At 37.0% G+C, this 12,778-nt stretch overlaps 1 protein-coding gene across 15 annotated transcripts in view; it reads right to left on the bottom strand.

Moving 5' to 3' along the window:
- The window catches only part of KTN1 (kinectin 1), a 101,547-nt gene that overhangs the window by 79,102 nt on the left and 9,667 nt on the right, over window positions 1–12,778 (bottom strand). For 6 of the 15 annotated variants that reach the window (XM_044773630.2, XM_044773633.2, XM_044773634.2 and 3 more), the window contains exon 2: window positions 6,953–7,054. The exons of 8 other annotated variants lie outside the window; for them this stretch is intronic. The gene's annotated coding sequence lies outside the window, so the exon portion shown is untranslated. Of the gene's footprint in view, window positions 1–6,952; window positions 7,055–10,486; window positions 10,708–12,778 lie in introns of those variants that run through there. One more of the 15 variants, XM_070513668.1, reaches the window with a different exon arrangement.

The raw sequence follows: 12,778 nt of genomic DNA, 5'->3' as shown, positions 1-12,778 counted from the left end.
TCTTCCTCACCAAAAAAAAAAAAAAGCGGGCGGGAGGGGAGTTCATTCTGTAAAGAAATCTAACTTACGACAATTTAATTAGACAAATTAAAAGCTTTAATACCAAAAACTTAACACATTTTAAACACTCAGTATTTCAAATCAATACATAAAATCATTTCCAAAGCACATAAATTATCAAAACTGTTCAAAGGTTAACATTAGAACACAAAATTCACACCAATAACGTAACTGTAAAACAGCTATACCATATATAGAAGACTTTCTCTCTCTAAAATCTACAATCCTGACCTACCTTTGCATTTTCACAAGATTTCTGAGTTGCAAAGAGCTAGCCAAGCAACTAGCCACGCATAGACTGGACTGGCTGAATAGTAAGCGAGCCTGTGCTTGAAAGCCAGGGATGAGCACTTCCCACAAGCCCCTTTCATAAAGATATTTGAACATTCTTCCTAGTTTTGATTCAAAACCTCCCTGTAACTCTCCCTGTGGCCCAACATCTGCCCTAACCCCTCCAATCTTGTCCAATCCCACTACCACAAACTAGTCTTAACAACCGACATCTGGGATCAACTAAATTTACTAGCAAACAGAAAACCTACTTCAAAATCCATCCTCCCTTAGGGAAGTTTGGCTAGGATGTTAAAGTTGAACATAAAATAGGGGCCGCCCTGTGGCCGAGTAGCTAAGTTCGCACACTCCACTTCGGCGGCCCAGGGTTTCACCAGTTCAGATCCCAGACGGGGAGATGGCATCGCTCATCAAGCTATACTGTGGCAGCGTCCCACATGCCACAACCAGAAGGACTCACAAACAAAATATACAACTACGTAGTGGAGGGCTTTGGGGAGAAGAAGAAAAAAAAAGAAGAAGATTGGCAACAGATGTTAGCTCAGGGCCAACCTCTAAAAAAAAAAAAGTTGAACATAACAGGCTAATAAAATAACTCATAGGTGCATCACCTTAGGTCATTCAACAATGAAAGTACCAAAATGATAAAATGTTATATTTATTCTTGCCTATTTCCAGAAATGATGTAATATTCTCATACAGTGTTAGTTTGATTACAGCTAGTGAATCATAACTAGTGAAATCTCCTTAGAAATTTGGAAAAACCTTAAAGTATAGAAATAGTGCATACTCCAGAGAAAATTCCTTTTCTGTTAATCTACAGATATAACCACACAAATACAAAGACACACTCAAGCATGTTCACTGTTAGCAATGTAACTTTATAAAAACTACAAAAACATATGTCTAGCATTAGGGAAAAAACTAAATAAGCTTGCAGGCAAGCTTCACAGAGAATATGGGAAGACGTTCACCCAAAAATATTGTAAATGAACCAAACATACATAAAAAGCAAGCTGGAGAACAGTATAGAGAGAAAATTCTGTTTTACATGACAGTCATGCCCGAATATGCTTTAAAAACTCCTGGAAAGACGTGGCATAAACCATTAACTCGATGGGGATTTCTGAGTACCTTTCCTGATAACTTTGCACCTTATATCCTTCAGAATGTTTACATCTTCCCACCATATTGCTTTTATAATTTAAATGCATTTTTAACTTATAAATTAAATCATGACTTTTAAAAACTAATTTGAGGAATTCATTTTTAGAAATATGAGTGAAGAGGCCGGCCCCGTGGCACAGTGGTTAAGTACACATTCTGCTTCGGCAGCCCAGGCTTCGCTGGTTCGGATCCTGGGTGCGGACACGGCACCGCTTGACAAGCCATGTTGTGGCAGGCGTCCCACATATAAATAGAGGAAGATGGGCACGGATGTTAGCTCAGGGCCAGTCTTCCTCAGCAAAAAGAGGAGGATTGGCAGCAGATGTTAGCTCAGGGCTGGTCTTCCTCAAGGAAAAAAAGAATAAAAACGAGGAAGATTGGTAACTGATGTTGGCTCAGGGAGAATCTTCCTCACCAGAAAAAAAAAAAAAAAAATATATATATATATATATATATATTCAGCTATTAGAAGGATAAAAGAAATCACACACGGAAAAAAGAAAAAAACACTCACATAAAAGACCTGAGAGATTAGAAAGAATTAAAGAAACTGTAAATTGTGTGTGAGCATCCACACACTTATGTGACTATACAGACACACCAACATTAAAAAAATTACCTATAAAGGAATAAAATTAGACTTAAATATTACTCAGCAATAGAAGCCAAAGGTTAATGGAATAAAGTCTCCACAGAAATGATGACCGTGAACACAGAATTCCAGACCCAGCTAAACACTGGAAACAGTTTTCAGAAGCTGTAAACAAAGTCTGTCAATGATGTGTAACAAACAAAACTAACTGTCACAAAACACTTTACCTGAAATTTAATAATCTGAACACAGTTCCCGTACATGGGCAATACTGCTTCCTGCCGCAATGTGACTGAGAATACTACAAGATTCTTTCAACAGGGGTAACCGCTGACCTTGTTCCTCACAGACTTTTCCGGAAGCCAGGGGAAAAGTGCTAGCCAAGAATTTTCTCCTTTGGGCCCTTCAATCACAGCGTTCAGAGCTTCCACGGAGAAAGCCATAAAAACCAGGAGCAAACTTCCCAGCATCTTCACAATCAAGGACACCAATTAAATCCCAGGAAAAGCCTGCTTATTTTTTCCAAGACCATAGTCTATTCTGCAGTACATTTCAGTTTCTTCACTTTATAGCCTACACATCAATTTTTATTTTATTATCATTCCACAATCAAATTCCTACCTCTGCTATTTAAGAGAAAGCAAAGAGACACGCAAAAATGTAAATACATAAGAAGTCTACACAAACAGCAAAACTATGAAAAAACAGCAAAATCTTACACACATTCAAACTGCAAGTACATACAAATGAAGGAACTAACATAGGGCAAGGAAACTACTCATATTATTTTCATTTTCATATTTTTCTGGAACACTACTTCTGTTAATAAATTGATTAACCTACAGTGAAGTTAAGGAATCTTTTAAAGTTAAGAAATATTCCCGTTCACTGAAATTCAGCAGTATTTGCTTTTATATTCACAATCTTATACTTTTCCCTGAAATTGATTCTTGAGAACTATAGTTTCACAAAGCATTCACTAAAGATTGTTATTAACCTATTATACAGGTTTACTTTATACCACTGAAAGTTTAACACGCTAAATGAGTGACTCTCCTACTGTCTCTCCCACCTACTTTCTGCAAGCCCAACACAGCATTCAACGAATGCCACTGTCAAATTTTAATTGCCTAAAGGGCAACCAGCATAAATCTAGGAAGGAGAAAAAAGGTTTACTTCATAGCATAAGTAACTTCAAAACATAAATAACTTTATAGAGGTAGAGTTCCTCTCTTTGGATTCTCTTTCAAAATTAACCTTCATAAACACAGTATACATCAATCCTATTTGTGTCCACCAGTACTCTGAAACACAAAATATGGACTTTTTGTCATGATATGGACTTTATTATAATGTTCTTTTTTCTTTTTTCTTTTTTGCTGAAGAAGATTCACCCTGAGCTAACATCCATTGCCAATCTTCCTCTTTTTTTACTTGAGGAAGATTAGCCCTGAGCTAACATCTGTGCCAATCTTTCTCAATTTTTTTTGTGTATGGGACACCACCACAGCATGGCTGGTGAGTGGAGTAGGTCTGCACCCAGGATCCAAACCCACAAACCCGGGCTGCTGAAGTGGAGCATGCAGAACTCTAATCACTTGACCACAGGGCCCGGGCCCTATTACAATCTTCTTAAAGCTGCAAAAGGAACATATAACAAATATTTTTAAAAGTCCAGATGAAATTACCATGAATTGGAAATAAGTACAACTTCTGTATTTTAACAAATATTTAAACCTACACAACAACCAAAAAAAAAAATTTGTCTGCTGCTAACTCTATTCTTTTGATATCACTCGCAATAAGCAACATAAGCAAAAAACAGGGAGAGAAGTTATCTTACTAAGAGCAATCTCCAAGAAAAAAAATCAAGTCTCTGGATCTCACCAACTGAATTCCCACATTCTTAAAGCTGGTTTATAAATTATCTAGTTAACATAACTGAAACACTGTATACAGTGAACCTTCAAAATCTGTGATTGCAAAGACTCCCTTCCTGACAACAGAAATACGACTTGAGACGTTCAAAGGTAATCAGTTATCAGAAATCTAAAACAGAGCCACAAGAAAACCCACTCGTAATACCATCAAAAACAATAAAATACTTAGAAAGAAATATAACCAAGGAAGTGAAAGATCTGTACACTGAAAACTGTAAGACATTGATGAAGACACAAACAAATGGAAAGATATCACATGTACATGGAACAGAAGAATTAATATTGTTAAAATGTCCATATTACCCAAAAGTATACAGCTATAGATTCAATGCAACCCCTATCAAAATTCCAATGGCATTTTCTTACAGAAATACAGAAAACAATCTTAAAATGTGTATAGAACCACAAAAGACCCCTAATAGCCAAAGCGATCTTGAGAAAGAAGAACAGAGCTGGAGGCATCACATTTCCTGATTTCAAACTAAACTACAAAACTCTAGTAATCAAAGGTAGTGGCATAAAAATAGACACATAAACCAATGGAACAGAATCAAGAGTCCAGAAATAATCCCACACATATACAGTCAAACTAATAACTGACAAAGGAGTCAAGAACACTCAGTGGGAAAAGGACAGTCTCTTCAATAAATGGTGCTGGGAAAACTGGATATTCACATGCAAAGGAATGAAACTGGACCCCTATCTTACAACACTCACAAAAATTAACTCAAAATGGATTAAAGACTTAAATGTAAGACCTGAACCATACGACTCCTAGAAGAAAACATAGGGAAAAAGTTCCTTGGCATTGGCCTTGGCAACGAATTTTGGATATGACACCAAAAGCACAGCAACAAAAGCAAAAACAAACAAGTAGGTCCACCGCAAACTAAAAAGCTTCTGCAAAGTAAAAGAAACAATCAACAAAATGAAAAGGAAACCCATGGAATGGGAGAAAATATTTGGAAACCATATTATCAGATAAGCGGTTAATATCCAAAATATATAGGGAACTCAATAGCAAAAAGACAAATCATCTGATTAAAAAACAGGCTGGACGTTGTTCCAAAGAAGACATGAGAACAGGCAACAGGTATACGAAAAGCTGCTCAATATCACTATCATTAGGAAAATGCAAAGCAAAACCACAATGAGATATCACCTTATATCTGTCAGAATGGCTATTATCAAAAAGATGAGATAAGTGTTGACAAGGATACGGAGAAAAGAGAACCCTGGTACACTACTGGTGGAAACGTAAATTGGTGCAGCCACACTGGAAAACAGTATGGAGGTTCCCCAAAACATTAAAAATAGAAATACCATGTGATCCAGCAATCCCACTTCTGCGTATACGTCCAATGGAAATGAAATCACTATCTCAAAGAGATATCTACAACCCCCCCCCATGCTCACTGCAGCATTATTTACAATGGCCAAGACAAGGAAACAATCTAAGTAACAAGGAAACAATCTAAGTGTCGGTCAACAGAAAAATGGATAAAGAAAATGCAGTATGTATATGTACAGTGGAATATTATTCAGCCACAAAAAAATGAAGGCAATCCTGCCATTTGCAACAACATGGATGGACCTTGGGGCAGTACAACAAGTGAAAGAAATCAAAGACAAATACCACATGATCTCATTTATATGTGGACTCTAAAAAGACCAAACTCATAGATACGAGAGTAGATCCGTGGTTGCAGAGGGGAGGTGGAGGAATTGGTGAAGGGGGTCAAAGATACAACCTTCCAATTATAAGATGAATAAGTTCTGGGGATGTGATGTACAGCATGGTGACTACACTTAACAACACTGTATTATATACTCGAAAGCTGTTAATACAATAAATCTTAAAACTTCTCACCACAAAACAAAAAAGAGTAACTATGCAAAGTGATGGATGTGTTAGCTAATCTTACTGTGGTCACCACTTTGCAACATACATCTAAATCCAATCATCACATTGTACACCTTAAATTTACACAATGTTACATGTCCAATTATATCTCAATAGAGCTGGAAAAAAAATAAAATGCAGCCACAAGTAGAGGCCCCTATCCTACGGCCACCCTGCTCTGGAGACTGTGCTTAGAAAGCATCTTTAGACAACAACCTCAAAAGCCACGCAAAGACAGATGCTGCCTTCAACAGACAGCACACAGCTGCCACGATCCTACATTTCAAGAAGCATAAAAGGCTTCTGTTCTCCTCACTATTAGAAGACGCCTGAAAAGTTTAAAAAGAAGTAAAAGCTGTCATATACTAAAAATAGCAGAAAGTAGGCAAACAAAAATTAGTGAATTCACTGTGGGTAAATCCAGACAACGTCACCAACTGAAAAATTTAGGAGCATCAAAAGTTATTCACTATAAACAAGTCATTCCAATGCCTCTCTTTTTTTTTATAAAAGGCTCACTAAATCAGGAAAACTCAAAACGTAAGACATATTACGGAATGTCTGATTTTGGAGAACACTTGATAAAGCAGACAAGCTATCCTTGGAGACAAGATAAAGTACTGAACATGAGTGAACAGCAGTAGAAATCAGAGAATATTTAAAAGGTTAAATGATCATATCCCAGTTACCAATTAATGGTTTAGAAAGTATCTTAATCATGTATCAGAGGCTGCGTTCTTTGCCTGACCTTACTAACATTTTAGTCAATTACTTGGATAATGATAAGACAAGCTTGCCAGTTTATATTGATGTGTTGAACACAAGGATATCTCAAAAGAGAAGACCAAAGGACAAACCAACTAAATAATGTTTCATAAAATAAGATTTTTATTTTGTCCTTTGCTACCAAACTCTTTCGGTTCCCTAGCTGGAAAAGCAGGAATCCTAACAGCTAGTTCAGATAACGAGGGATACTATGCTCTCAGTCTACTGACTTACCTCACAGAATGAATTCTTCAGTTAACTGGTTTTCATCAAAATGGCACTTGAAAAGTAGAACTTTTCAAACAATGGCCTTTTTTAGTATTGGTGATTGTTCATCTAAAACACACACAAAATAAATATTCTATAAAGGATGAAAATTTCAACATTATAATTTCAGCCAAAGACACACAACAATTTCTTCAACACAATAGTTTCCAGATGGAATACAGGAGACGCACTGATGTACTGCATACATCTGGATGAACCTCGAACATTTTGCTTTGTGTACATATGCCAAGCAAGACAGATACAGAGCTAGCACGTCCTACAATTCTTCAGTCTTTCTGCCTGTGTTCTATTTTCACATTGCTTAAAGGACTTATGTTTGGCCTTTATTCCCCTAAAGGTGCTTATCTGTGTCACAATTTGACTTTTGCGTGTGTGAGTGTGTGAGGAAGATGAGCCCTGAGCTGCCATCTGTGCCAACCTTCCTCTATTTTGTATGCCGGCGGCCGCCACAACATGGCTTGACAAGTGATGTTAAGTCTGCCCCCGAGATCCGAACCTGTGAACCCCAGGCCACTGAAGCAGAGCACGTGAACTTAACCACTACACCACCAGGCCAGCCCCAACAATTTGACTTTTAAGTGCAGACTGAATGCAAGATAACCCTGAGCTCCAAAAGGTTGAAATTGGTGAAGAAAATGGTACAAAAAGAATAGACTGTCTAAATGACACCCCACCAACCATCACCAAGTTTTCTCTTCCTCCTTTGACAAGTACAACATGCCTTCATTTTATATTACATTTTATGTTCAAAGTGTATTTATTTACTTTCAAATTGTTTAAACTTAAATAAGCTCTCCATTGCTAGATTACTATATTTCTATACGTGAAAACTGGTTGGTTGAGTGGAACACAGCATAACTTCCCATTAAAATTAATGGAAATATGTTTTCATGCAATGGCTTTTCACTTAGCAGCAGAGTTTTCAAGAATGTATTCAAATCATTAAACAAAAGATGGGTACATTTGGTTTGTAAGTTTGAGACAACAAGCAAGAGTTCAGATAGCAAGGGATACCAGTCCTATCTCGAAAAAGAAAAAAATTATTCAGTCTGAGTTGGACTAGCAAGGGATACCTGTACTCCAAAACAGACCAAAGAAACACAGGGTGAGATCAGCTAGCAGGAACAAGAACCACACTTCAAGGCTTAAGGATTTTAATTGATTGTAATCATAACTAATTAGTGTGATACTAAAATCAGATTTGTTCTATAGAGTTGAATAATACCCCGCAAGAGGGCCAACTTGAGCAAAGGAAGGGAACAGATCACTAAACTAGAGCACTCAGGATACAGTGAGCTAAGCTTCAAAAAACACGTAAGATTATAATAGGTAGAAATGAAGATGAAGACATCCAATAAGGATGCTTATATTCTGAACACTTAAAATGATAGGTGAAATATAAAAGATTATCAAAAAGATACAGCTGAACTGAAAACTAAGATAAACATCTCCCTGAGTCAGAAACAATAAAAATTCAATATAGTAATCCATACCTAAAATGGAGTGTAGCAAGAAAGGGGAGGATGGCTGATACTGGCTCTATAGTAGGCAAAAGGCCAGAAGTGCAGCTTCTACAGGGAACAGTAATGGAACGGAACAAGGTTTGCCACTGGACACCAAGGGGTGGGGATGGGAAGAGGATCTGCACAGCTTGCGGGGTGTGGGGGGGGGGGAGAGGAGAGAGTGGGAAAGAGGAAGAGAGAGTGGGAAAGAGGAAGGGAGAGGAAAAGAAACAAGATGCATGAAAAATAATCGGGCTGTGCAAACCTATTACCTAGGGATATAGCTTCTGCTCTGAGATTGGAGAGGAAAGAGGACAAAATATCCAGTCTCATAGAAAATCTAAAATTAACAGTAATTCCTTAATATCAAATATCAAGCCAGTATTCACATTTCCCCAAGTGCTTTGTAAATATTTTTTCAGTTATTCTGTGTTGCTTACTTATTTCTCATCTTCTTTATCATCCCTCTTTATTATTCAGTTTCTTGCAATTCTTAGAATTTTGGGTTGGAAAAACTAGATAGTTGGTCCTGTAGATTCCCACTATGAATTCTGTTGATGGCGTTCCCATAGCGTTTAACAAGTTTTTCTGTCTTTTCTATTCCCTATAAATTGGCAGTTAAATTTAATAGCTGGGTCAGATTCAAGATTATGACTTGAGTGGAAGACTAAGGCACAAATAGCATGGCATACTTCTAAAAGGATGTATCTAATATCTGGATGTCTTTCTCTTTGTGATATTAGCAGTTATTGGTGATCTTTGCCTAAACATTATTCCTTAGGGGATGCAAGGTGGTGATATTCTAAGTTTATCACTCTTTATCAGGTAGAATACATCTATAGAAAGAAACTTCTCTCATGACCTATTTGATTACCCAGAGATACAAATCTCAGGAAAAAGAAAGAAAAATAGGATAAATGCTTATTTTTCTTTAACAGTTGTCAAAATGATGAATTGGTCTAATAACAACTCATCAGGGTTTTTAAAAATGTTTTAGGATCATTACAAACTCATAGATTAAACATATTTGATTTGTTTCAATCATTAGTTATTATCGTTATTGATTTCAAATTGCCCCCTTTTTGGCCAATGGGATCTTATTCCAGATGGCTCCTAGGTTGTTTTGACACTACCCTCAACAGTTTTTGGTTGCTCTACTGCTTTCTGATAAGATGTTCTGGGCTGTGGTAAACAGACTCTAGAGTGGCCCCCACAGTCCCTGCCTCTTGGTGTTCTCAGCCTTGTGCAGTCTGCTCCCATTAAGTGTGAGTGGGACCTGTGACTTGCTTCTAATCAATAAAATATGGCAAAGATGACAGGATACAAATAATCACATGTACATGATTATGTTACATAAAACTGTAACCCATGTTACTAGAACACTCTCTCACCGGCTTTGCTAATGAGAGGGTCAACAAGTTGTTAAGAACAGCCTTGCAGACAACTGCCAGCAAGAAAATGAGGCTTCCCGTTGGGGAGCCTTCAAGGAACTGAATGCTGCCAACAACCATGTGAACTTACAAGCAGATCTTTCCCCAGGTGAGCCCCCAGCCCAGTCAACACCGTAACACAGCTGTGTGAGATCCTGTAGCAGAGGACCCAGCTAAGCGGTGCCCAGATTCCTAACCCAAGGAAACTGTGGTATAATAAACACATGTTGATTTAAGCCCCTAAGCTTGTGGTAATACTGTTACACAGAAATGGGTAATTAATATGCAGCTTTCCCATACATTTCCTGCCTCAGAGTTGGAAAATGCCCATTCTGAGCACTAGCGACTTTTATTGTGAAAAGGTGCTTAAAGACCACAATGTGGGCACCAGGATTGCTTTCGGGACTGGGTTGGTCATTGTTTCTAGGCCTTTTTAGTCAACAGAACCAGAATTAGATTATGTTTAATAAGCTAAATTTCTGCATGAGTGCACACAGATGCTTCTACTCAAATTTAGTACGGTGGGGCTTTTACTTAATTTCACTAACCTTAAAACTACATCTGCTTTCAACAATGCCAAAAATCTAAGTTTTCAGGGGCTGGCCCCGTGGCCAAGTGGTTAAGTTCGCGCGCTCCGCTGCAGGTGGCCCAGTGTTTCATTGGTTCGAATCCTGGGCGCGGACATGGCACTGCTCGTCAAACCACGCTGAGGCAGTGTCCCACATGCCACAACTAGGAGGACCCACAATGAAGAATATGCAACTATGTACTGGGGGGATTTGGGGAGGGGAAAAAAAATAAAATGTAAAAAAAAAAAAATCTCAGTTTTCAACAATAACAACATAATCGCTCAACTCAATTCAGTCCACAATACACATATTACACAGTACTGGAATAACAACATACACATTATCACTGAAATTATGATTACAGTATTTCAAGATTTGTTTCGTTTTCTGTCATCCTTCCTCCACTCTCTTCCCAGGGTGTATTCCAATGGTGATACACAGTCAAGTTATCATGTTTTAAAGTCACTTGGCATAATCAGTGTGCACCAGGTGAAATACACGTAAGATTCGTTTCATTTTACTTATGATTTTTAGGGACTTTTTAAATTTTTGTTTAATAATTACGTGTTTACATGGGTCCAAAGTCAACTCTAAAGAAAAGGAAAACTCAAAGCATGGATTGCACCCCTGTGTTCTTCCACACTATGCTTCTCTCCCCAGAGGTAACTATCATTTTTTAGATTTCATTCCATACTCTTCTACTTTTAATATGAGCAATATACATACATACACATTCTCACCTCACTCTTAGTACATGATTGCATATTACAAACACTTCTCCCCACTTTGGTTTTTTTTCTGTTCCAGAACAGACCTAGTTTGTAACTAGAGGCACAATGGGCCAGGTAGAAACAGTTAAAAAACAAATAAATAATTCAGGGAGGCAGTGATCACTGAGGGAAAAAAGGTTAAAAAAAAAAAAAATTTCACCGAAAATAAGCTTAACAAATCAATAATCCAAAACAAAGGAAAAAATTTGATAAGAAAAAAAATCAACAGAAACATGAATTCACACCAGATGATATTAGTTTTATGAAACAGTCTGACAAAGATTTTTAAATTTAAACATGTTGAAGATATCAGAGAGACGAGGGAGTCTTTTTATAGAGTAGCAAAAAGGTTATAAAACAAAAACAGACAGAAGTGAAACAGGTAGGCGTATATGAAAAAGCAATTCCAAATGTAAGAAATGAAAATCGTAGATACCAACAAACACACTCAATAGACAGAATAAACTCTAGAATGGACAAAGTAGAAGGAAACTGGTAAACTGCTACCTAGCACTGAATTCACCTACTGGAGGCACAGAAAAACAGAAAAAAATTAAAAGAGCAATTAAGATACACAAAGGAGAAACAAACAGACTTCAACTAGGTCTAGCAAAAGTGAAGAAAAGTGAAAATAACAGAAGCAATATTTAAAAGAGCTGAGAATTTTCCAAACTGAAGACAGATCTGATTCCTCAGGTCATATGTATACTCTGAGCATTAATGAGATATACAGAAGGTCGCCGGTGCTTACAGTGCACTGTGGTGAAACTATAAAACACCAAGCATAACCAGCCGCTGCTTTAAGAATAATTAACCAGACTGCTTCACAACAAACGTCCACAACAACTTAAGAAAACCACACGCAAACTTAGGCATCACTTGAAAAAGTTTACAGATCTCTTATAATGTCATATGGGGGCTGGGGGAGAGAGGAGACTTCAAAGTTTACTGAATACCTCTATCCATATTTTAATATTCTTACATAATTATGTTCTTATGACTCCAAAAGCAAATTGTGGACAGTACGTAAAACTAATAACTCAAAGAATTATTTCAAAGCATCTACTAAATTCACACATTTCAGTACCTAAAAAAAAAAACCCTGAAATGCTAAGCAATGGAATTATGGAGAAAAGAAAATAGCAGCATAAAAGGGAAAAAATGAAAATCAATTCCAGAGAAAGAACAGTGAAAGGCAACATAAAACTTTTTAAGACAACATGCAAGAATATCTTTATTAACCTTGAGATAGGGAAGGGTTTCTTAAACAAGACACAAAGTATAAATCACAATATGAAAATAGTGATAAATTCAACTGAATTAAAATTTTTAACTTTTATTAACAAAGACACTATAAGAAAGTGAGAAGACAAGCCACAAAGTGAAAGACATTTGTAATACATAATCAGCAAAGAACTAGTATTCAGAATATATAAAGAACTCCTATCAATCAAAAAGAAAAACAATCCAACAGAGAAATGAACATCTATTCCAGAAAAAG

This window comes from Equus asinus, chromosome 7 (assembly GCF_041296235.1).
Source record: "Equus asinus isolate D_3611 breed Donkey chromosome 7, EquAss-T2T_v2, whole genome shotgun sequence".
Classification (NCBI taxonomy): domain Eukaryota; kingdom Metazoa; phylum Chordata; class Mammalia; order Perissodactyla; family Equidae; genus Equus; species Equus asinus.
Note: the sequence above shows the minus strand (reverse complement) of the source record. Positions and strands in the feature narration are given on the sequence as shown.